Raw genomic sequence first — 27834 nt, 5'->3', positions numbered from 1 at the left:
TAGAAGGTCTTTCTGACCACTTTGGCAATGTGGTTGTCAAAGGAGAGATTGCTATCAACTTGGGTCCCCAGATCCCTAATTACTTTCTCTGTACTTCATGGGTTACCACCTATGTGGTAATTTGTGGGCGCATTGTTTTTGCCAAAGGGTATGACTATACACTTTTTGGCATTTAGCTTTAGACCATGGCTCTGGCACCAGTTATCCGTCTCTGCGAGACCTTTTTGAAGGATGTTTGTGTCAGCTGTGTTTCAGCATTAATTCTCATAGCATTTCTTTTTGACAGTCAATATAGTACTATGTACTAAACATGAAAAATAATTATAAATATCCTCTCATCTCACATGAGTTGCAGACCCTCACCTTGTATACGGCATCTTTCTAAGAAAGCCATGTTACAGTTTGTTTTTTTTTTTTATTTTTTTTTTTTTGCATAGCTACACTATAATCTTCATGAGCATTTAATTAGTGTCTATCGGTTGATAAGCAACTACAGGTTGTGAATTTGTCCTTTAACACAATGTATTGTGATCTTGGAGATGGAATACATGCCCCCATGCAGAAACAAATGTTTTGATTTTTTCTATGTATTTTTTAAAGTATGTTTGGAGAAAAGAATGTCAAATATATTTATTCAAGCACATTGATCTTTCAATGTTTTTGTTTTATATAGTCAATATGGACTCATCTCTCTTTCTCTCTGTGTATATGTGCATATATCAGTTCAGTTTGGATGATATCTGTTTAATCAACCGCATTTGGTTGATTATACAGATAGCTGACAGGTGTGCGATTGATAACTCCTGGGTAGGGGAATATTCTCTTTCCCTGGGGATTGTGTGATTCTGGAGTTAGTACAAATATAATTAGTGTGCAACAAAACAATGCTTTAAGTTTGCATGTGCCAAGGTTCTTCCTTGGTGCATGAGTACTAGGAAATCGCACACACATATACACACACACACACACACACACACACACACACACACACACACACACACAAAAATACACACACATATATGTATATATATATATATATATATATATATATATATATATATATATATATATATATACAGGGGAGATATACACACATACACACATATATATATATATATATATATATATATATACTTTCACATAATACATCCTTTTCTGTTACTTTTTATCAGCATTAACTGGTACAAATTGCAAATGCCACAGTGTGTTATGTTCAAACACCATTATGTTTTGCAAATTCAGACTTTACTACTGCAGATCCTTTAACTTGGATAACATAACTAATTCAAAATGGTCAAATGGACAAATTTAAAGATTAGGACAAGTTTTTATATATGAATAGATAAATGATATAGGGTAGTACCTTTTTAGTTTTAGATGGCGGTGTCTTGATGGTATATCTGCATTATCCTTGTTACTGATGTTTACTGACATCAGTTCAGTGGCACTTGTCTGGCACATAAACATAAGACTTAAAGAAAATGACAAAGGCTGTCATAACAAACTTACTGTTGTTTTATTTTCCTTGACATTTTGTTTAGTATACATAGCATTCCCTGTACAAAAATATGCTCATTGCCATATTTATGAGGCAATACATCTTTTTTGTCATAGTGATACTGGTCAAGTGTTTGCAGCCTAAGCTGGCTAAAGTAGCCATATTAAATATTTTCTCCTCCTAATCAGGGTTTGACTAATGCATCACAATTATCCAGTCCTCAATGCCAACCTTAGAGACCAATTAGGGAGGTGGCTATATGCTGTCCAGTTCAGAAACTAAGATATTTTTGGAAGGTTATTTATCTCTAGAAGTAAACATTGGCAGATGTTTTCTACATGTCAGCTAACATTAGAGTTGTTCAATACAATATTCCAGGATGCCTTCTAAATAGCCTGAAATATCTCCTATCGAGGCAGATGGAGTCACTATCCTACTATAGCCTCTGAATACGCATTGTGTCTTACAAATGGAAGACTGCACCAGTCATCCCTCTGCACAAGGGCAGACCAACAGTAGATCCCAGGAAATACAAACCCATTAGCATGACTAGTCCCAAATGAAAACCATGGAAAGAATTATCATGGAAATGATTAACAATGACATACGAAATGTTTAGACACTGGATCCCACAGAGTTTGGTTTTGACAAAGGCAGGTCATGCCTACTAAACCTTGTGGATTTCCTTCAGATAGTCACTAAGGCAATGGATGAGGTCAAAAGGGTGCATACAGTCTACCTTGACTTGGCTAAGGCATTTGATACAACACTTCCCTTGGGCATTATAAACAAACTCATGGAATTATGCATAAACCCTTATGTAACATGCTGGATAGCCAGTCAGCTCACAGACGGGACCCAGGAAGTAAGGATTGTTGAGACCACCACAAAGAGGCTGGTCACTAGCAGAGTCCTTCAGGGCTCTGTGCTAGGTCTGCTCCCCTTTGTCATCTCCTTCTCAGAAACCAAGACCAACATCAAGGGTCTCTGGCTGACTACGTTTACAGATGAATGCAAACTAGGAGCAGTCATAAAATCCCCACAAGATACTAACATCTTGAAGGAAGGTCTAACATAAACTTCTACTTCTCTGAAGTCAAGACCACCATCAATGGCCCCTGCCTGACTAAATTAGCAGATAATTGCAAATTAGCAGTTGTCATTCAATGACACACCAACAGACAAATAACTGGTGCTAGAGCCATGGACTAAAATTAAATACCAAGAAATGCATAGTAGTATCCTTTGGGAAGTCATCCTCCACTGGTACCTATCATATTGACAACACACCACTAAGAGTTGACCTAGTAGTCAGGGACTTGGGGAAACACATATACAGTAATCTAGCCTTTGACCATCACATGTTGCGAGGAAATCATTCTATGTTGCTCAACTTATAAACAAAGGTATGGCATCTAGGTCCAAGGAAGTCATTGTTCCACTGTATTCAGCATTCATAAGATCTATCAATGAGTACAATGCCCCCTTTGGTATGTACCTAATTAGGCATATCCAACAACTGGAACATCCACAGAGGTTTCTCACTAAAATAAATACAGGGCGGAAGCAACATTTCCCTCAAACTGACTCAAGGCCCTATCCCTGTATTCTTGTCCCATAGGCTGTTGAGGGGAGATCTATATCTAGCATACAACATATTGTCAGACCCACTCTTATGGAGCTACTGCATATTTACAAAACAAATAGCACCTGAATTTTCCATTCTAAAGACTTAAACCTTACCTTTGATATAAGTAGGACCTGCTGGTGAGACAGGTGTACATCCCAGAGACTACCCCTTCTCTGGAATAGGCTACCCATCCATGTGAAGCAGAGTTCCTCCCTAATCCAATTTAAGTGCAACTTGGACAATTGGATAGGGAATACGACATTGGTACCTATGCCTGTAATGGGCACAGGCAGTTTGTAAATGGTTGATCTTCCAGGTTTACTTGTAAATGTTTCACCTCCCAAGCTTCTGCTTGCACTTTTGATAAGTGTAAGCTCCTGCTTACACTTATCAAAGGTACCAGAACTTGTCAGAGATTTGGGATAAATGGCTAGGCTTAAAAAGGCCCTTGTGGTCATAAACCTAGTAAACACCTACAAACCTATGATGCTGGCACTCTGGGAAACTACCTTATCAATAAAACACACGTACAAATAGACCCAGTAGACAGGGATTTAGGGACACATGTAGATAGTATCCTGGCCTTCTACCAACTTATGTCTAAAGTAAGAAGTTCATTCTATATCACTCAACTTATAAATAAGGACATGACGTCTAAGGAGGTCATCTTGCCACTGCCTTCTGCCCTTATTGGTCACAACATTGAGTATAATGCCCCCTTCAGTATGTACCTGACCAGGCACATGCAACAACCTGAATGTCCACAGAGGCTCCTCATAATCAGAATGCAGTACCTAAACCCAACATTCCATACAGGTCACCTCAAAGCCCTATACTCTTTCCTACAGGCTGCTTAGAGGTGATTTATGGCTGGCATAAAAAGCATACAAGGCATCCTAGGATCCCGCTCTGATGAACCATTTACAAATCTGCAGAATGAACAGCATAAATAGCACATTCTGGAGGCACAGGTATGTTTTCCAGAGAATTCCCATTCTCTGGATTAAACTTCCCATCCATGTGAAGCAGAGCCCTTCCCTAACCCTATTCAAGCATAACCTGGACCAGTGAATGGGAAATCAAAAATTCACCCTGGGTCTGGCACTTATGTCTCTGATGGACAGAAACACCCATTATAGCATGCCTTAGCTAACATACACCCTTTAGAATAAGCTGTAAGGCACAATAACTCATGGGATACATCTGGGCCACATGGCTATGCTTATAAAAGCCCAAGTGGTCATAAGCCTTGTGTACACCTGTGTACCTATTATGCTGCATTCAGTGTAGGTATATTAATCACTGTCTTCTTTTCTTCTTCACAAAAATGTCAGCTTTAATGGCTAGTGGGTTAACATGTCTTTTCAAACTCATACTGCTTCATTCTGTCCCATGAAAACAGCAAAATAGGCTCATAGAAAATCTGTAATGCAAGACAAATTGCAACCAAGACTTATCAGATTAATAAAACTTAGCAAACAAATACACACAGGTTCATAGGAGAATACTAGGGTAACTGCACAGAAGGGCCATGTTAAGATTAGCCAATAACCCAAGGTCAGAAGCAAACTTTGTATCTTGTGTCTGTGAGGTGTACAGTGCAACCAATATGTTAAGCCCACCCTTTATCTTGTGTCTATGAGGAGTACACTGCAACCAATATGTTAAGCCCACCCTTTAAATGAGATCTGAGGGAATCAAACTTTGTTCCACAGGAACTGAAGATCACAACCTTAACCTCTGTGCCAATTGCAAAATGACCCCATACATGTACACATAAGTGCACTGGAATGATTGCTGTCATTAGGGCAGCAGAAAGACCGCTGCCTGTTTCAAAATATTTAGAATGTTTTTGTGCAGAAACTGTTCAAAAATGTTGCTAGTCATCTGTTACTGTCTTATGAATGAACATTTAGCATCACTGCATTTCCACTGAAGAATCATATCTCCTATTTTTGATTGCAAACTTTGCAGGATAGTTTACCATATCAATAAACATTATGGATCAGTAAATACAACTACAGGAAGCACAAAGTAGCATCTGATTTCCAAGCTGTATGACCCATGCCGTATGGTTCGTATTTCACCATTGTTTTGATTACATTTGAGCCCGACACAGAAATCAGCTGTTCTTTTTTGATGTATTTCTATACATGCATATTAATCCCTTGTAGCTACATCAAAAGTTGTATTTCCTTATACCAAAGAGAGGGTCACTACATATATGTCGCATGGAGAGCATTTCCCAAATTCCACAGCACTTGTTTGATCGAGACTGCTTTTCAGTGATTTGTTTACTATGCATTGTAGTGACACATATAGGTTTGAATATTAACATTTCTGATTGAGTCCTTCAGAATGATTTGTCAGAAATAAACAAAACAGGTTTTTGATATTTTCACTGAATACTCCCTGTTTGTACTGGAATGATCTCAAAGTCAGAATTTTTATATAAATATATTGTTGGAGCAAAGGCCCAATTTAGATGAGAATTGAGACTAAAGCACTTGTTTTAGCTTGGCATGAAATAACTACATGAAACATCATTCAGTTTTGAGTTCCTGCATTTAGATCAGGTATGATTAAGGGAATAGTTTTATAGAATTACATCAGAGCATTTATTATTCACCTTCTGTGTACTGAGATGTCACAGGAAGGTTGCTGTCTAAACACAGAATGGAATACAATGTGGACCTACTGCTTTGAATTATAATGAGTTCAGTAGGCCATACAGCAAGTGAAAAGATTGGTAATTGTGAAGGGTGGGTGTAATGCAATTTATATATATATATATATATATATATATATATATATATATATATATATATATATAGAGAGAGAGAGAGAGAGGGAGGAAAATGGATAAATGTGCATGCTTGTGTGTGTGTGTGTGTGTGTGTGTGTGTGTGTGTGTGTGTGTGTGTGTGTGTGTGTGCATGTGGTGAAACAGTACTGCATGTTATATAAAATTATTTTCTGTTGTCCACTGCTAATCTTAAGACATCTGTATAAACATACATGCTTGTGATGCAGTCAGGAAGGTATATCAGTACAACTTCCAGTAAAATAATATGAGACTGACAGATAATTGGTGTGCAACTTACATCTTTCTATGCCCTTCAGATTGGTCAAGGTAAAAATCATAAATCACAGTTTACCGTTTATTGTTTTTTAAAATAAGTATTTTTATAGTTTATCACACATACGTGTGTATGTGTGTATATATATATATATATATATATATATATATATATATATATATATATATATATATATATATCTTTAATTTATTTAACAGTTGTTAACCAGGAAAGTCCAACTTGGAACAAAGCCAATTTTCAGCAGAAGCCTGGGGAAAAATATTCCAGACGCATGTCTTTGAACATGGGAGAAAACCAGAGCACCCAGAGGAAACCCACAGCTTTTTGCTGTATATATGACCCATGAGGTGCCACGTGCATGACACAAATAACGTGTGTTATATATCAGCAGTTGTGCAGTTATTGATGGTAACTGCAGCAAACTCTGTCATGAGTTAACATTTTATAAAAATTGTTGTTTAGCAGACACATTTCTCAGCAACATTGCCTATGAACCCTGTCTACATTTTGTGATAGACGGTGCAACTGCATATGTCACTTTGTGTGTGTGATATGAAGCGTGCCACTAAATCTTGACTACGTTATCTTTTCAAATTACAAGAACAAATAAGAAGAAAATAAATGAGTTTTGCATAAACCCAAGCATTTCTCATTCTTCTTTGTTTTTTGACTACAGAGTTGATAGTATAATTTAGCAGTGGACATCTGTTATACAGATATACAAACAAAAACATGCTGGGGGATAAGGGCCTTGTTGTGTTGGTTTGTAGCCCTTTGATCAAAAGTATATACATTTGTGAAGAAATCACTATATAACATTTCTACACAAAATGCATTAGACCTGTATTAGTAAATGTGAACATTTCTGTAGTCTGAAGGAGACAGCACTGTTGTCATAATCTGAAGCCTACAAATAAATTCTACTTTATGTTCTCTTGTATTTAGATTTAGGAAAGGATTTGCAAAAGTATTATTAACATTATGCACGCAATTACACCATAGAGTTAATAAATAAGCAGTTATATTCTAGTACTCACTAAAGACAGTTGCAGATTAAGATACTTGTTAGGACTACTGATCTTTCTGGGCTGTCCATTTGTTAATGATTTTGTAAAAAATGTTGGGAGAAGAAAAATCACTGTGAAGGTCACCTCTTTCTGTTGCTGAAAGAGAACTGAGAGACAGAGCATCACTCACGCCATAGAATACTTGCATGCATTTAAAACTACAATATAGTCCCTCAGCACATTACAATGCATGGCTAAAATAACAAGAGAGGAATAAGTAGAATTTTGACCTAGAAATGTACAATCTGTATGAAGCACTAAAGAATGCTTGAATATTTAACCCAATGAAACCAGTGTTGCTTTTTTTTGGTAGAAACATTTGATGGCTGCAGAATTCTAAAATGTCAAATTATGATATCACTTGATATATGCATACAAAATAAAACCATATCATTCATTCACAACTATTAGCTCAGTAATAAAAAAGGTGGCAATAATGACTACTGTTGTGATGATTTACTGTGGATAACTAGTAAATTAAAATGTAACATATGAAATCAAAGAATGTATAGGAGATAACACTGCATTTATTGTTAAACCAATACAACTATAGCACCTCCTTTAGTGTAAAGCAGCCATATCATATACAACACAAATAATTAATGACAGTTATTATTAGGGTGGCACAGTGGTGCAGTTGTTAGCATTGTTCTCTCACAGCAAGAGATTTTCTGGTTCGATTCTTGGCTGTGGTGCCCTATGCGCAGAGTTTGCATGTCCTTCCTGCATTCCCATGGGTTTCTTCCAGGTGCTCCTGTTTCCTCCCACATTCCAAAGACATGTGCCTAGAGCATTTTTCCCCAGGTCTCCACTGAAAATTGGCTCTGTTCCAGTCGGACTCTCCCAGTAAACAAATGTTAAATAAAGGTTATTATTATTTTGGGTGTTTAGCTGCAGCTGTCTTTCTCAACAAAAAGATAAAATTATGTCATCTAGCCCTTTCAATTACTCATGAATAGATGGTAAGGAAGTGAAGGCAATCCCAGATTTTATTTTTCGAGGGATTTGAGATCTCTGCATATCACCGCAGATAGTGGAGACATCTAATTCAGCAGTGCTTACTTTTTAGAAGGAAATTAAAGATGTCACTTTGTCATCAAACGTCTGCATAGACAGAGCTAAGGTTTTCCTAGTAATAATATATGGCTGCAAAAGCTGGATAAATGAAGTTTGGCAACAAATTAAGTTGCCCTGGGACATCTTCATGGGGAGGGGTTAGGTTAATATTAGGGGGAGTTAAGTGGGTTGGGGAGGTGAAAGGGTTAAGAGGAGGCAGGGATGGTTGGGAGGAAATGAGAGATAATGATGGGGAGGGGCTAAAGATGTTTAGTCTAGTGTAGTTGGGTTAAGCAATCACATTTTGGCGTGAACTGGCTACATGCAGGTTCATGTCCTGAGGACCGGTGTGTTCCTTGGTCAGGTAGGTCTTGGTTTGGTGATGGAGATAAGTAGGTGAGTAACTGGGGTACAGGGTGTGGTTATAGGTATGCAGGTTAAAGTTGATGTCTTTTAAGTATAGGGACTGTTATTTTTTTTTTTTTGTTTGTTTTTTTATATTACTGGTGTATGGTAGAAAGCACATGAGGGGCGGGCATGTTTCCTGGCCCATATACAGTGCACGTCCGTTTGGTTTCAGGTGGTTGGGTGTGTAAGTGTTGTGGTGGTTTGAGTGAGGGACTTTGATTGTGGGGGAGGTGACTGGTCCGATAGCTTTTAAAAAAAAAAAAAAAAAAAAGCCGCTCCGAGCAAGTTTTGTCAGCTAGGTGAAGGCTAGGGGCAGGATAGGTGTTAGCCCCCCTTTTCTGGCAGTGATCCTGATTTCTACATGGCATGTGGGGAGGAGCTGTTGTCGTGTGTTTCAGCTTGGCCTTACAGGGCTTTCACGGGCTGGGAGATATGACATGCATGTGTGCCAGATTTTCCTTTGGCTGTCCTCGGCCCCTGTCACCATGGGATCCTTCAGTCGGGTGTGGATGTGGTGCCTTTTGCGATGTTCATGCTGTTTTCTGCTAGTACGTAGGTTGTTTCCTGAGCATGTTGCTGGTTGTGTAATTTGGACGAGTATAGCTGACATTTCAGGAAGGCCGGAGTATGGGTGGGGGAATTCTGCATGGGGAGTTTTTGTCTGGAAGCTTGCTGGTGGGGGAGGGTTCTGGGGATTCTGTCGGGTCCTGTAGTGAAGCTGTTGTGGTGGGAAACGTAGAGTGGTTGGTGGGTTAATCTCGAGGTTGAGGCTATATGAAATTGGGGGGGGGTGCAGGTTTGTGCATTTTATATATACAAGAAAAAGGGAAAGAAAAATGTCAGTCTCAGCTAGTGTGCCTACTGTTATGTTAGAAGTGGGTAGACTAAGAAAATGGTTATGGGAATTGGCGCTCATTTCCGGAAGTGGATTTGGAGTTGTTGCGAATTACCCACTAAGGAAAAGGCCAGTTGCTCATACTTCCTGCTTGTTGCCATCTGTTATGGCAGGCAGGTTGTTTTGTTGCATTGTGAGGAACAAACTATATAAAAAAATAAATAAATAAAAAAAATAAAAAATAATAATAAATAAATTAGGTGGTCTATTTTTCATGGTTGGCAGGTCAGCTGTATGGTTTAGCTATTTAACTAAGGGGGGGGGGGCTACCAGGATGGTTTTGATGTAATTCCTCAGGCTGCAGCTGTTGGCGGTTTTGCGGGCTCTGGGGGAAGAGAGACGTGGCTGGCTGTGCACATGTGGTGTAGGAAGTTGTACGGTAGAGATCACACGAGATCCACATGATTGGACCTGTGGTTGTTGGGTTGGTGTGATGGTTGCTGAACACATTGCCATGTTATGGTGTTCGGGTTTGTGTTCAGAGAGCAGGTGAGTGAATGGGGGTTTCTATGCTCACTTGCGAGAGACCGGATGAGTTGTTCTTCCTGGGAGTGTGCGGCTTGGGAGTTTGCTTTCCAAGTTTGCTTGTCTAAGGAAAATCTCACATTCTCAATTTAAGCACTTCTTGCCAAAAAGCTAAAACATATTTTATAAAACTTGTCTGGCTTTAATTTATGCAAAAAAAAAAAAAATCCTCTACGGACAGTTGGTTTATGTGAAAGTTCATTTTAACATATTTTGTAATCCAGTCTTGTATAAATTCTGCTCAGACTTAGAGAGAGGCATCGTTTTATAACATTCTGCCATAAGAAAGGCACTTACTTACAGCAAATGACTTTCTAATTCATTTAATTTCACTCTGGAAGGTTTTTAGAGATACCACTTCCCTGTATTCACCGCAGATGTTCATTACGTGTAAACTTATTTGTAAGCTAGGTCCATTTCTTTTATAAACTTCATTTAAATTGCAACAGTCTGAGATTTAGTTAAGGATGACTATTGCATTTTAAAAACACAACTTGGATTTCAGTATGAGCTACAATATTTCTGCCATGGTAATTATACATAAAGGAGTTTGTAAATATTAAAAGCTGAGAGTTATTGTATTAGAAAGCTGCACTTCTGCCTCAACAACTCTATGATTATTGGTATTTGAGACAAGAAAGAGGAGGAAATGTGTGTAACAATGACTAATACAGTAGTACAACAGCTTAACTCCTCTGTTGGTTGCATGTACAATATTTATCATATAGTGTTTTAACTGCTGCAGCTTAAATTCTTATTGAATGCCTCATATTAGCTATGCTGCAGTAAGTCAGTATATATGTATTTTACTATATACTCTATGCAGATGGAAAAGTGAAGGAGAAGAAGGATAAAGATGAGAGAAAAGAAAAGCAGACAGGAAAGAAAGGAGAAAAAAAATGCTAATATATGTATGAGTATATATATATATATATATATATATATATATATAGATATATATATGTGTGTGCTCAAATATTAAAAGAATATAAATGTTTGAATACCCTTCAAAACTTTCACGCCAATGGAAAAACTCTTATATCAGCTTTCTAGGTTTGTAGAAGCAATATTTATAATTGTCCCTAACTGTGTCCTTTGTCCCACTTTTATTTATGACTTTGTCCAGATTTCTCTCTGTAAGGGATTGAAATGTATGCGGAGGATAAAGCAGGCTATGCCTCCCTTTATTATTTTACCTTGTGCTTCAGAAACGGCAGTCGCAGTACCTCAGCAGGTACCAGATGTGACTTTGCATGCATTTGGCATAGTCTGTATTTCCCCACAAGGTAAAAGGAATAGTGATTTCACAGGGCAGCATGAGAGATGTGTGGCAATCTTTACAGTTTTACTTAGGGCCTTGTCCCGATTTCTTTCTCTAAGATGTTGTCAGGAAGGGTTCACAGTGGTTGTACTACTTATCTGACAGGAGATAAGGAGGTGCCGGATTATACATTTAGCATTTGAGAATTGGAATACCCTTTGGTTCATTAAGATAGCATTGACCTAGGTTCAGGAAAGCCTACATTAAGTGTATAGCACATTGAGGCAATGGACAACACAAGCATAGCTTCTACCTAATTCCTGTGAATGCAAAACCTGTTATTCTGTACATTCCTTCCCGGGTTGGCAGGATAGGTTGTCTTTAAAGATGTCTTTGAATGTGCGTTTTGTAATTTAGATGAGTTATATGTCCTTTTCTTGCAGATGGGGGTTTTGAAATGCTGCTGCTATAATTTGGAATAGGTGGGTATAAGGCAGAGCCTTCTCTTTACATTTTAGACGATATACTTTTGCCCTTTTCTTTGTAGATGGTGGTGTGATGAGTACCAGTTGTGGTGCTACACAGTGAATTTGCAGATGATGGAAGCAGTGTCGAGCAAAGATGCTACACATAGGGAGCTCAAGGTGGCAACAGTTACTGGCTGAAATTGCTGCAGAGCAGAATGCATCATGTGGTGGCTTGAAAGGGGATCTGAAGGGTAACGTTTTTGATAGATCAGATGTTTTGCCACCTGAATGGGGCTCAAAGTGGGTCTGAGTAACCACCTTATTAAGACATGTTAGAGCTCTGTGTTCAATACGTGGGAGCTGATTATTGCATTGGTATAGGGGGCAAGCAAGGAAGAGGTAGGTAGGGGGGTCCAAGGGGGTAATGGGTGGGAATAGTTAGGGGGAGTGGGGGATCCCATGCGATGAGTAGTCACGACATTCATAGGAGCGCAGGGCTTATTAGGTTAAACCCTGGTGGCTCTTGCAAGCCAGTGAAGTTTAAACCTTGCTTTCTTAAGACCTTTGGGGTGGTTGTATTTACTCATTCAGTGATTGAACCATAGTTAGGGGAGGACCAATGAGGTGTTTGATAGGACGCTGGAGTTTGTCCTAATGGATGATGTCTTTGGGGTGACAAATTTGTCCCTTGAGTAGGTATTGTTAATGTTACATAACAGGTTAAGGTTTTACAGAATACCACAAGGATCATTTCACTTGGTGTTTGGGTAAAATTTGTGAGTAGAGTTTTAAGAAGCATGGTAGATAGTCAGTTGGTGGGGTATTTTTAAAACTGGGTGAGTTGTTACAGGGGAGATGGGAGGTTTAAAGGAAGCTTAGTTGCAGGATAAGGCTGCGGTAGGACAGGTCTTAATTGCCTACTAGTGGTATAAGTAATATAAAGAAAGAGCTCTCCAGGGGAAAGGCCAGGGTCAAACAGGGATTAAGAATGGTTTGGTAATGTGTGAACTGAGGGTGTTTATGGCTGGGTATGTAGAGTATTTTGTTGCTGAGCATAGGCGGGTTTTTGGGAACTAGGTCATGGGATGCTGGTTTCGGTCAGCTAAGGTAGGACATTAAAGTTGGAGTTAGACAGTTCCCTACGGTAATGGAGTTGTTGCACATATAGAGCTGGGTAGTGGGTGAGCTAAGGTGATATGCTATGTTTAACAGGGTATTGGGTGTGAGACTTGCTACTAGTTTGACTGACTGGGTGCCATCTTGAGTTCAAGGGGTTATAGTTTGTGGTTTTGTTGTGGTTATAGGCTGTCAATACAGTCACGTTGAGCCCTGATTTCAGCTTTGAAAGCAGCAGGCTAAAAGTGTATGTTCTTTTGGTGTGGATGCTCTGGTGTTACAACGGGGTCATGGTAATCCTGATTTATTCAGTTTCATTAGGGTGTGTTTCAGTGATGGCATGGCAAAGCGGTTTATGATAGGGTTCTAAGGTGCTTTACAGATGATGGGTACACCAAATTATGTTTGGCTTGATCCTTCCCTTTATGGGAAGTGGATTGAACAATTTTGGGTAGAAGGGAGGGGGAACAGCCTGGTCAGGCTGGTTGGCGGAGTAGAGGGATAGGCTTGCCCTCTTCTGTTCCCCCTCTGGTGGCTGGATGTTCATTTCTGGGGAAAGGAAATGAGTAGTTGGAGGAAGCTTTCTGAATAGATAAGCAAGCTGAGGTAAGGATGGTGCTTATTTGGTGGAAGGTAATTCAATGGATGGTGTATGAAGTGAGTTAGGATGCTGCTTCATAAGTAAAGTAAGTGAGCAGAGGTATGGACCATGCTTGTTGGGCAGGGTGAGTAGGTACGCTGCCCTGATTAACATTGCAATGAATGGTGCATGAACTGAGATGGGATGCTGCTTCATAAATAAAGTAAGTGAGTAGAGGTATGGACGCTGCTTACTGGGGCAGGGTGAGTAGGTACGCTGCCCTGATTAACATTACAAGGATGTCATGCTGTATTTAGAATCAATTATATCATGAATAGTTGTAATTAATAAAGGTGGTGATCAAAGCTATGTTATGGACATTTAATAAAGGTCGTCAAATGTCATTTGGTGTGATGTGTGTTATTGAAGGGGACCAGGCCAATAAGAAAGGCTGTGCACCAGAAAATTCTGCTTTTTTTAACGGAGGCAATGAAGAGACCTTTTTGCAAATTTGTTTGACAAAAAGTAGATCCAATCAGCCAATACTTAAAGAAATAAATCTAGCCTGCGCACTTGATGGCCAGGTAAGAAAATTGGTACTCATGTGCTTTGGCTACATAATGTAAATATAGGATTCACTAGAGAAGATGCTGGGAAAGACTGAAGCCAAGAGAAGAAGGAGACAACAGATGCAAAGACAGCCAGGCAGCATCAATGAAGTAATTAATTAAAGTTTTCAGGAACTTAATGTAGCAGTTGTTGCTGACAGACCTATGGAGTTAAAGCCTTAAAGGGCATGAAAAGTTAGAACTCAACTAAATTACAGAACAACAATAGTAACTCATCTTTATAAGGCTTTTTGTTGGAAACCTATATTAAGATTTGCAATAATGACAGCAAGCCTTAACTTGACAAACCATATAATCGTGAATTTGAAATCACGATTGGCTATTAGTTTATGTTAAAAAAGAAAACTCTTACTGTTGTTTTTTTTTTCTTCTTTTCAGCCTTATAGTCTTAAAATATTTTCATGTACATTGTATTTGGACAAATATAATAGACTGCAGAAAACAACAGAAAAATCACAATTGACCTGTAAACTTTATGAAACAAATACTGAATGCAATCAATTAACTGGTCTTGATTTTATAGGCAGAGTAGGGTTTTATTACATATTTTATTTGTTTCAAATATTAATAGAAGATTACATAAATATATGTTTTGGCAGGTGTTAAGACTGTTATTGTCTCTTGAGTGTTTATCTGACCTTTCATTTTTCTCTTTTCTTTGGCTTTAGCAATGAGCCATGCAGGAATAAGTTATTCCTGCATGGCAGGGACCGTTGCTGTTCAGCATGGCAGTGTGTCTTGCATATAGGTTCATAGGTTGTACTAGGCTATCAGCCCTAGGGCCTATACAAGCCTAGCCATAACAATTCCCTGGCTATTTCTTCCCACACTATTTACTTCCCTGGACCCCTCTCTAGCAGGGTGACTGACATGATCCCAGGGGTGAACATGTATGAAGGTGGGCTGCCATGCTCTAAAAAGGACATGGTTCTGTGTACGAGTACAGGGGGTGTGTGTGAGAGCAGAGCCCTCACAATATACACACCCCCTGCACTCCAGAATTGCCTTTCGGCAATTTAAAATGAGCAAGAATGCTTGTAACACCCCCAACCCATCAGGATAACAAATCTGGGTCAAAGCCATAAGGGACAATCATCCCTTTCAGAACAACAGATGTAGCATAAGCATGTAGCGCACACCTCCCAACCCGTCAGAGTAAGGAATGTGGGCAAAGCCAAAAGGACAATCATCCCACAAAGCAGAACATTGATAGAATAACAGGTTCAGCATTAGCAAGGATATTCTGAAGGGTACAAATAAAATGACACAACAAATATTTTTTTTTTATAAATGAGATAAAGTTTAAGCATAGCTGTGCAGGTGTGTCCATTGCTTAGCTACGCTTAATCCAGCTTAAACAGCACAAGAAGTTAAATAGCAAGAGACATCAAGCATAAGCAGTATTTCAGTAGTATAGTGGTTTGAGCATATGCTTTATAAGCAGCCATTTCTGGTTCAATCCCCACTATAACCAATTTACATTTTACATGTGAAAACAGTACATAAACATTTATTTTTATAATTAGCTACTAAATAATATACATTTGTTAACCAGAGTACTGCATTAGATCCAGATGTGAGGTTTCAGTTTAATAAAGTTGTGAGACCCCCATATAAATACAAGTGCCCCATAGAGTATAGTCACACATGAATAAATGTAATGAAAGCACATTGGGGGATGTCAGGGACAGTAAACAAATTTATAATATGTAATAAGTGATAAAAAAAAGCCATACAAAAGATAGTCTATAAAATGAAAAATAAGAAATGCTAAGCATCGTGCAGCTCTGCTTGCCAGGTGTAAGCATTGTGTAAATATGACTGCTAAGGAATGAGTAGCCTAGCTAAGTGGATTTGCTCATCTGTAAGCAGTGCTGAACCTGTCCCTTTAAGCACTGCCAACCTTAGCTAAGCAGGTTTGCCCGTAGCTTAGCTCAGCATATTCAAAACCATCCAATCATGGCAAAGGGCAGGAAATCAGCCGTATTTAAACACCACAGGTGGAAATACAGCTCATAAATGGTTGCAGCTTCCCACTGGAGGCAGTATGGCAGGAGTTGGTAAGGGCATGCACTTCCGTGTGCTGCGCTATGTCATACAGGAGTTCCAGGTCATGGTTGGACTCCTGGTACAAAACCATGATGAGAGACTGCTGCAGGGCCAGTACCAAGGCTGCCAATATAAAGCGGAAGCCTGGGACCGTCTCACCCATGATCTCATCATTGCCATTGGATGAGTGGGTCCAAGAAGCAAGGCAGAGGCGTGATGTCCCAGCAGTGTGTAAGTACTCATACCAATAACTGTTTACTAATGTCCAGCCTGTGTATATGATGGATAGTTATGCCTAAATACTTCTCTATTTCCCTTACAGCTGCAGCTGAGTGGGCTGTTAATCAGGAAGCCCATGCTAGTAGGCTGTAAAGGCTGTGTTGTGAGGCTAGTGAGTAACAATCTTGCTTGTAGTAGTCATACCAAATAAATATAAAGTAGTAGAAAGTCACTTGACAGTATAAAAACTGTTGTATGGATTGTACTGAATAAAACAAACAGTATGACAGTTATAGTCCCATATAGGTTGTATTTAAATAAAACTGTAACTGCCTGGCAATAAAGGTCTAAATCCTGGACTTGATGCATTTACTCTGGTATTGTATGGCATTTATTGTTGCATTCTCTGAATAGTAATGTTGTGTTAACCACTGTTACCCACACCGTGCTACAAAAAAATGTCTAGGAATATCAGTATAAGACTGTTGTAAGTACAAGATCAGATTGTACAACCAAGAGACACTTAGACAGAAAATACTGAAAAGATAGACAGCAGTATCCAAATAGTATACTCTGCTAAAACTTAAAGTTATTGTATTGTTAGCAGGCGCAGCAATGGTTTGAATCTTGGGAGTGATAGTAAGCTGTATGCATAATCATACCTCTCAACTGTGCAGATTTTTTAAGAATGTCAGGATAATTGGCTCATATTTTCTGCCTGTTTCTCTGTTCCCCTAGTAAATCAGTGGGATGATCTCAGAATTGTAGTCATTAAATAATAACATACATTTGATTTTCAGACTTCAAAACCTTCAGAAAATGTATATTAAAACAAATCGTGTCACTCTAAAAACTCTCCAAGTTTATGAGAGCAATATTCAAAATATGTCCCTATTTGTACCGCTATGTTGTCAAGTTTTGTCCAGAGTATGTGCATTAAGAGATTGAGAGGTATGTGCATAATATTAACTCGGCATCTGGGAATATGTGTAGAAACAATCAGGTAGTATTAACAAACATTCCCTCCACAGGTCTTTCAGTTAAAAACTGTCTGCCAATAAAGATTTAAATCCTGGACTGGTAGTGTTTACTCTGGTATAGTATGGCCTGCCATGGAGCATTCAGTAACATCTGATATCAGAATAGTACTGTTGTGTCAACCACTGTTTCTCACACTGTGCTATATAAACTATGTCTAGGAATGTCTGTATAAGACTGTTGTAATTACAAGTTCAGGTTGTACAACCAAGAGAGACTTCATGGAAGGGATCGACAGCAATTTTTAAATAGCACACTCTGCTGAAACTTAAATTGTTGTATTTTTAGCAGACACAGCCATGGTTCGACTCCTGTGAGTGGTAGTAAGCTGTATGCATAATCATACCTCTCAACTGTACAAATTTTTTCAGAATGTCAAGATAATTGGCTCATATTTTCTACCTGTTCCTCTGTCCCCCTGGCAAATCCGTGGGAGGATCTCAGAATTGTAGTCACTAAATAATGACATACATTTGATTTTCAGACCTCAAAACCTTCAGAAAATGTATATTAAAACAAATCCTGTCACTCTAGCAACTCTCCAAGTTTATGAGAGCAGTATTCAAAATATGTCCCTATGTGTACCCCCATGTTGTCCAGCTTTGTCCAGAGTGTGTGCATTAAGAGATTGAAAGGTATGTGCATAATATTAACTCAGAATACGGGAATATGTGTAGAAACAGTCAGGTAGTGTTAACAAACATTCCCTCCACAGGTCTACCAGGTAAGAGATGTAGAATGTAGCTATAAGACAGTTGAAATATACACTGTGTACAAACATACCACTGCTCAAACCAAGGTCATGGGGTATTGTAATAATACCTGTAGAGTAATGATTAGAGCAATAATCATTAAAGGTATGAGTACTACAAGAATATATAAGTTGTTAATTGACATCCACCCCCCTCGCCACCATATCTGCAACAATAATCTAAATACACAAATCAATGGGTAAATTTTCACCAAACCTACTGTTGGGACATATATCCTATTGTTCAATAAATATTGAAATGTGTTTCTATTAATGTTCCATGTTGAAATACTATCATTGGTGGCTTGTTGCTATCAATGTAACCTGCATGCCACTGTAATGGCCACTGTGATTCCATATATGCATGTGTTCTGCTTGCTATACAACTGTTCCAAATCTGTGGTGTTTTGCGTTAATGGGAATAGATATGCATGCTGTTATAACTAATCCTGGATTATGTTGACTATTACTAACCCACATATGTTTTAAAACTGCAACACCATAGCAAACCTAGGGAAGGCCACAGTGGCCATTACAATGGCATGCAGGTTACATTGATAGCAATAGGCCACCAATAATAGTGTTTCAACATGGAACATGAATAGAAACACATTTCAATAATTATTGAACAATAGGATATATGTCCCAACAGTAGGTTTGGTGTAAAAATACCCATTGATTTGTGTGTTCAGATTATTGTTGCAGATATGGTGGGGGGGGATGTCAATTAACACCTATTATATCCTTGCAGTATGAGGTCCTCTGACCTTTTTTTCCTGTTTATGTCTACCAGGTACCATGTCCCATGAATGTCTCCCTGTGCATACTCCCCAGGAGAATGATATTATCATAAACTTCATTGTACTACATCACAGAACCCTCTGTAGATGCACGGCCCATGATCAGCAGGAGAGGACCATCCTGTGGAACAAGCTCATCCACAGGGTAAACAATGTTGGCCTGCATAACCGCAGTTATGAGCAGGTGTGACATTGTTGCACTGATCTCATCTGCCATGCCTATCAGCATGCTGCTGCAGTTAGGAGGGACCAGCTAGCCACAGGTGGGAGGGTCATGTCATCCAAACCTCACTGACACCTGCTGAGGAGCTCCTCGCCAGCCATGGGGCACCCACCCACCAGCCAAGCCAAGAACCTGAAGATAGCATTGTGGAGGTGGGTGCTACCCACACAATGGATGAACAGCGTGCAGGTAAGGCCCCAGGGTACATTAGGAGACCACTGTTGCTTATCCATCTTCATCTGTAAAGTATCTTCATGCATATGTCAGATACCATAGTCTGTTGCTGCAGTGTAGTAATGAACAGATGTGCATAATCTCTAGTATTGTGGGTTTGTACTGTTGATGTACTGAAATGCTGTTCCCACCCTGTACCAATGCCACAGGTGTGGCTACTGACATTACATCTTTCACACAACTATGTAAGTCCTTCTGGTATACAGCTGTGGTAGCAGCCTTTAGCTGGTGAGTATGGAGTTGTTTTGTTCAGGTTTGCCAATACACCAGCCATGTTATGGTCATGGCATTTGCCATGCACACATTTAACACACCTACCCATAAGACATGCTGTACATGTTCACTTATTGTTGCTGTTAACTGCACTGCATCGCAGTGGTCACCATGGTGACATATCTGAAAGGTATGTAAGAGTCCTGCAGTATACCTAACAACCTGTCAGTGCAAGATGTGTGGACAGAGATGAACATAATGGAGGGACAAATGGCCTACAGTAGGGACATGTCTGAAACATTACCCTTATACAGTGGCTACAACAGTGTATACACCACTATTACAATGGTAACTGTTACAGATCTACACAATGGCATATCACAATACCACATTCCACACCTTTTACAACCTGTAATGTGATCCTAACATGAGCAATGAATGTGTAATATGGAATCCTATGTTAGGACAACAAATATGGCGAATAAATACCTTAAACACTGGAGGCATATGTGTGCTCACACGCCAAATAACATATTGTGGAAGCAGCTTTTGAAGTACTGACAGCATTCACTCTTCTTGAGTATGCACCTTCCATCAAGTACAGGACCTCATTGTCACACCAAGTAATGGTCTGCTGTCCAAGTAGTAGGTCCATGACATTTGCCCACTCACCTGCAACAGAGGCAGCCACAGCTTGCACACATCTTACAAACCATGGAATGGATCCCATATCCGAAAGGTAGCACTCAGGAGTGGGAGACGTAGCCTTACCTAACCATTGCATATACCATGGCAAACTGCAGACAGTCATGTATGTGACTATGAAGTATGGGACAACATTAATGTAGAAAATAAACAGATGCCCATCAAGACTGATGACAACACATGTTGCAAACTGGTCACAGAGGCTGCCCAGAAACATGCAGCAACAATGAGGGACTTGCAGGAATGTCTGGCAAGTACTGCCTTTGCAGTACCTGTCGACAATCACCTGGAATCTGCATAAGTGCCACCTATGGGTTAGGGTAATCAGATGGAAGAGTTGTTCCACAGGAAACATCATCCCGGGCTCTCTACAGGTAGCATATGCATAACATCAAGACTGCCAAAGGCATGTATTGCAATGTGTAATGGTGTACTGAGACCAAGGCTGAAACCTACAGACAGTATTAATAAAGATACATGCAGTGCACAAGCAATGCCTCACTCCACCTCAGGCCCACTATCCTCATCTGTACCTTGCTGGTGACAGTGTACACCTTTAGGTTTGCTGTTCATTAGCAGGAACTAGGCCAGTAGACATGATATTCTGAATTTGGAACACTGTAAAATGACACTCATTTGTGGAACATAGTTGTCAAGCATCTGCAATAAGGCTAAGGATGGGGAGGGGTGTCATCCTGAAACACAACGGTGAATTGAAGCATACATACAAAGCTCATTAAGAATGGCTGTATCTGAACAGAGTCAAGGTCATTAATTGTGTCAGACATAACCCTGACTCTACAGCAATAGTGAACGCACTGTATGACCTCCAAGGGCTGTGCACATGAGCTGACTTTACAATCCGGCAGAGTTGGGGGACTTTTGCAGGGTGGAGTGACCAAATAATGGCAAGTGAAGATGGGCCATGCTAGTATACCCTTTCTAGGAATAGAAACTGCTGTACTTCACTTAACAGGTGCTGCAACAAACCATCGTGTTAAGGGTGTGCACACTTATGCAACCCACATATATGCATTTCAACCAGCATCTGCACAACTAACACATTTGTTAGATACTGCATTTGACTGCGCAGGTCGTAGGTTCATAGGTAAGTACTAGGCTATTGGCACTAGGGCCTATATAAGCTTAGCAAAACAGTACCCTGGCTTTTGCCACCCAAGAAAATTATTTTCCTGCCAAGCAGAGCCACAAAAGTGATTCCCGGGGTGAATTTCTTATCTCCCATCCAATCATCAAGATTTTTCTTGAAGAGTGCTAATGATGAGCTTTGTTTGATATAGATAGGTAGTTTGTTCCAGAATATCGGAAGTCTCTGGGACAGGAATCTATCCCTCCAGCATGTTCTCTTTATTGTGGTGACAAGATTTAGGTCCCTAGAGCATGTAGCTCGGAGGGATTGGGATTTCTTTAAGTGGAGCATGTCCAACAGCTCTGGGTTTGACATAGCTTTGTATGTTAGGCAGAGATCGCCTCTGAGTAGGCGATATGTGACAGAATAAAGCTGGTATTTTTTGAGACAGTCTGCGTAGGGCATTTGAGGCCAGTAATCCTCTTTGTAAGGTATTTCTGTGGCCTTTCCAGTTGTTGTAGATGTCTTGTGAGGTACATACCAAAAGGGACGTTGTACTCTATAATGGAGCTAATGAGTGACGAGTAGAAGGGAACAATGGCCTATTTTTTCCTGGATGAGAAACCTTTTGTGATGAGGTGTGCCACATAGAAGGATTTCCTGTGGTGATGTGATTATCAAAGGAGAGACTACTGTCCACCTGTGTCCCAAGGTTTCTTATCACACTTTTGGTGTTAAGTAGACTTCTGCCTATGTGGTAGTTCATGGGTACAGAGTTTTTACCAAACGGGATGACAATGCATTTTTTGGCATTGAGCTTGAGGCCATGGCTTTGACACCAGGCATCTGTCTCAGTGAGGCCCTTTTGTAGTATGTCCACATAGTTAGGAGTTTTGATTATGGCTCCTAATTTGCAGTCAACTGTGAACTTTGTTAGCCAAAGACCTTCTGTGTTAGCCTGTACTTCAGAGAAGTAGATAACAAACAGGAAATGACCTAGGACTGAACCCTGTGGTACTCCACTTGTCACTGGTCTGAAGTTGGATTTAGAGTCTGCATTCATAGTATAGGTTCTGTCAGTGAGCCAGTTGGCAACCAATCTTGTGACATAGGGATTTATACCTAGTTTAGTGAGTTTATCTATAATTCCAGAGTGGGGGATGGTGTCAAAAGCCTTGGCGAGATCTAGATAGGCTGTGTGAACCACCTTACCCTCATCTACAGCTTTGGTGACCACTTCAAAGAATTCTATCAGGTTTAGGAGACATGATCTGCCTTTTACCAATCCAAACTGGGTAGGGTCCAGAGTTTGGAGATTACCAATGTCATTGTTTATAAGTTCCATAATGATGCGTTCCATAGCCTTGCAGACCAAGCTCGTCAGGCTAATGGAGTGGCAGTTCCTGGGGTCTGTGGTGGCTCCCCCTTTGTGGAGTGGGATAACCATTGCTGTGTGACATTCAGTGGGCACAAAGCCTGAGGTGAGGCTATCATTGAACATGGTACTTAGGTGGGGTGCCAGTTCGTTCTGTAGTTCATGTAGAACGCAGCCTGGTATGTTGTCAGGTCCCATGGATGCTGTGTTCTTGGCTTTGGAGAGTGTTTTCTTTTTTACCTGTGCAGCCGTGATTACAGGAACTTTGCATTCTTTCAGTATAGAGATGGGCCCTTTAGGGGATGAGAGAGGGGTAAAGTTAGCAGTGAACCTATCTGCCAGGATGTTGGCAATATCAGTTGGTTCTGTATATTTAGTGCCATTGTGCTGTAACTCAGAGCAGATGCGAGTGCTACCATTGAGATTCTTGACATAGCTATAGAATGCTTTGTGGTTGTCTTTAATATCAGTGGCAATTTTGTTTTCATAACTAGCTTTGGAGGATTTATGAGGGATCTCAGCTTCTTACTGAGGCTGACCACGGAGTTCCTCCAATCGTGGGATTTTACTCTTTTTTGCAGTAGTTTCTTTCTTCTGTTATAGAGTTTGTTTATAACAAGGTACCACCAGATTGGCTTCCTTTTTTTGGAGGCTAGCATCTTGGTTCTGTTAGGGATTGCACAATCCATGCACTCGTGTAAGTGCTTAAAAAGTGCAATTGTATAGGATTCAGCAGTTGTACCTCTATTGTCTGTCAGCATAGCTATTTTGTCACTTCTGTCTTAAGAAGCATGAAGTTGGCTTTGGAGACATTTTTTTACGGTGGTTTCTCTAATGGGGGGAGGGGGCGGGATGTGGATGTCTAGGGTGATTTGCTTGTGGTCAGATCTGACCAATGAGGAATTGACCTCTGTTGAATACCAGTTGCCCATGTTGGTAATGACCAGGTCTAGGATATTTCTGCCTCTGGTGGGAGTGTGGATAAGTTGATCTAAGGCGTTGGAATTTATGAATTCTAGAATTACGTTGATCACAAGAGTTGGTACATGAGTAATTTTCCCAGTTAATGGTGGGGTAGTTAAAATTGCCCATTATTAGGTTGTACCCTAATATTTTCCAGTGTATCAAAAAATGAGGAGTGGGAATCCTGGGGCATGGTGGGAGATCTGTTACAAGCTACAATTTGGATTGCGGTCTTGCCCAGAGTTAGTTGCACTTGGATACTCTCGGATGCATTATGCTGAGCAACTAGCCTGGAGGTGTGGATATCCTTAATAAATATGGACATGCCTCCACCTTTAGTGCTTTGGTCCAGGTTAGATGGCCGAAAGATCTGGTATGAATTATAGCATGGTAATGCAGGGGTGCTCTCAGGAGCCTTGAACCAGGTCTCTGTCACTGCACAGATGTCAATGTTCTCCATTTTAAGGAGTGCCTCAAGTAAGTGCATTTTGAGGTTTAGACTTCTAGTATTAAGTAACATTACCCTCAGATTTTGCTTGCTTGTACTTGTTATGGTGGTGAAATTGTGATTTGAATCTTGCCTAAAAAAGGCATTATAGGTATGGCAAGAGCCTTAGCCAGTATCCGGAATCCCATGGGTGACAGGTGCAGGCCATGTCTGGCAAAGCATCATGGTTTGTCGATCATGTCATCCCAGGCAGACAGATACTGGATCCACTTAGAATGACAAGAGAAGCTTAGCCAATTGGTGAAGTCATATGTCACATATCAGGTGTGTGTAATGTTAACATATGCTGTATTGTGGCTGCGTTGCATATCATGGAAGAGGCTGGCATGCTAATAAGGGTGTTTACACTCCTCATAGCCACAGTAAGCTTTGAAGGTTGTCAGTGTAATTAGATTTTATTGCTCATAGATGCACTGCTGATGATGAGATCTGCAAATCAGAGGTCAGGTATTCACTATTGATATCTGTCTTCATATCATCCCAGGTATGTGTCAGACAAACATAGGGGATGTGAGCAACAAAGCAAACATAACTGCCACACATATACACATTCAGCAATGGTGTGTACACTCGTGAGGTATGGTGCACAGTACATGCCAGGGTGCTGAACAGGTGCACAGCAATACTTTGTACATGGGTGCAGTGTGTTTCAGGGGAAGGGGCATCACCTACTAACACAACTCATGCATCCCATAGATGTATAATGTTGGTAACAAGGATTGAGTATAGCTGAAGTGCATGCTGAGTGCCATATGTCATGCATGTTGACTGTTCGTTAATGAGAGGTCTGTGTAATATCTTTGTACCACCTCACCTGTGTGTGTGTGTGTGTGTGTGTGTGTGTGTGTGTGTCTGTGTGTCTGTGTGCGTGTGTGCGTGTGTGTGTGTGTGTGTGTGTGTGTGTGTGTGTGTGTGTGTGTGTGTGTGTGTGTGTGAGTGTGTGTACAGATAAGCAATGACATAAAGGTCTTAAATTATGTTTTTTGTTTTCCCCTCATAGGTGACAAAGTGGGTCAACATCCCTTTTGTAAGCAAACAGATGTTAGTGTCCATACAAACTCTTACAATGATGATAGGTATGGTGAGGCACAGGCAGGACTGTCAGGGGCTGAAGCTGTGCCATTGGTTGACATCCCACTTGTATCCACCTCATCCCCACACACATTCACAATGCCTATACATACCCCATCACCAGTGGCCATAGATGAGGGAGAGTTGGTAGGCGGTGGCACGGGACAGGACAGTGTGGTAACTATGGCAAGTGTGACTGTACACAGCAGCTATAGCCAGATGACCAGTGAGATCCCACACAGGCAGATGTACAGGGGTGCTCGTAGGAGGGCTGCTGGCTATCATGCCTTTGGCAGAAGTGCCACAGCAGGTGTCACCAGACACATGTTTTGGTCCATCATGAAGGCACAGGCATGTATGGAACATTACACCAGACAGAATCTGTGGCTCCAGAGGGCTACTCATTCTGCTGTACTTGACAACATCTATGATCTTGCAGGTGCCCACCGTTACTTTGCAGAGGTCCTGTTTAGACGGTTAGGTGAGATGGTGGGAATTCTCGACCATGCAATGTCTGTGTTAGAGCATATGGTGGGAGTAGGGTGACAGCCACATGGATGTAGGCCAGCAACACCAACAGGTGGAGGTCTACATGGAGATGCAACAAGTCACAGCCACTCCCATAGTAGCAATATGAGCACCAGCACTGCAGGGGGGTGCTGTCCACACCACAAAATAGCAGGCCATCTGCATGTGGTCCTGGTCAGTCCCAACAGGGACCCAGATCCAGCTGACATTTGTCATCATCAAGGGAAAGTACCATATCTGGGCTTGTACCTAGTAGTGCCCATGGAACCCTTGGCAGGAACAGTTCTTGTGTCGATGGCTAGACACAGTGAACTGTACACCCTGCCATGTATGTATTCAGCTGCCCAAGAAACCCCTTTATAGGGCAGCCACATGGCAGAACTGTGTACATACATACACACACACATCACCAGCACAGCTAGGGCACCTTCATACCTACACACACATCTGCACAGGCCAATTGATAAGGAACCCCCTAACACACATACACATGATGTCAACCAAATGGCTCAGCCTAGGTCTCTGGCAAACCCACAACACACCCTGTGCATATGATAATACCAGCGCCGCATCCCTGTCATCCATACCATCAATGCAGAGACATGCTAATATGGTTCTAATGCACATAGTGAATGTGCTATCGTTTAGCAATGTAATGCTGTGTAACATGTTTTCAGCTGGAAAGTTTAATGCTTACATGTCAGGATGTGTAGCTGTCCAGCCATGATGCATTATAGCTGTTATTAACACTGAGTGATTGTGGTCTCCATAATGTATTCAGTTTGTGTTGTAGGTGTCTATGTGTCAGCAGGATATTGGTCTGCTGTTGTTTCCAACAAGGGGTATGGCACTGTGGTGACATATTGACTGTGTCATATCCTGGGTACAGCTGAACACAAGTAACTGGTCTGTATAAGAGTTACTGCATTTGCCACATGGCTGACAGGTCTGAGGGGTGTATACAGGTGAGTGCATGGTGGCTGATGTCAGCAGCTCTTCTACAGTGGACAACGGTAAGTGTACTGGGTGGCACACACCAAATGTTTGTGAATAACACACACACACACACACACACACACACACACACACACACACACACACACACAGAGGCTTTGTTGTTAATGCAATACAGAGAGAGAGAATACTGTACACATGGATGTACTTAATTTTGCAGTGAACTCATTTTGGCCTATGTAATTCCACCAAGACAAAATAGGCAAAACATCACATCAGGAAAAATCAGTCTGCCAGTTTAATGTCATTAACAATGGTATTGGCAGGGTATACATCCTCTTCCCCAATGTAGTGCAGTCCTGGAGTTAGTAAACATAGGTGTGCTGCTGTGGGTGGCACAGCCCTCCACTTTGTAGGGTGCGGGTGGAGTAGAACCACACATAGTGTGATTAACAATTACTTAACCTGTTAACATAAACTTTACAGTATTACAGCAGACTAAGCGGGGGGATACACACAACAGTAACCCCAATGAGGGTGGCTGTGCCCACGACATCCACACCAAACTATATATACCAAATCCAGTATCGCTGTACAGCTGTACAGTGGGGAAGAGGGCATTTACACATCTACTACTAGTTTTGATGGAATGAATTTCCACAAGATGATTCCTTTGAAATGTTAGCAATTACCAGTCAGTTATCGGATAAATGACCTCCTGGGACATGTATTTTCTGAAAACTGAAGTAGATCCCTTCACATACACACACTTACTTGGCAACGCCGAGAGTAGAACCCCTACCTAGGTACTTATTGCTACTAATGTGATTGGCCTTAATTACACACATCACACAGCTTTTAGGATGAAGTGTGTCCCACA

The 27834-nt window shown here is 40.6% G+C and overlaps 1 protein-coding gene across 1 annotated transcript in view; it reads right to left on the bottom strand.

Moving 5' to 3' along the window:
- Positions 1 to 27834, bottom strand: part of LOC122813203 (BMP/retinoic acid-inducible neural-specific protein 3) — a 1411290-nt gene that overhangs the window by 1239295 nt on the left and 144161 nt on the right. The window lies entirely within an intron of this gene.

The sequence above is a fragment of the Protopterus annectens genome, chromosome 10.part0 (assembly GCF_019279795.1).
Source record: "Protopterus annectens isolate FY-2018-M chromosome 10.part0, PAN1.0, whole genome shotgun sequence".
Taxonomy (NCBI): domain Eukaryota; kingdom Metazoa; phylum Chordata; order Ceratodontiformes; family Protopteridae; genus Protopterus; species Protopterus annectens.
The sequence above is the reverse complement of the archived record's forward strand: the minus strand, read 5'-3'. Positions and strand labels throughout refer to the sequence as shown.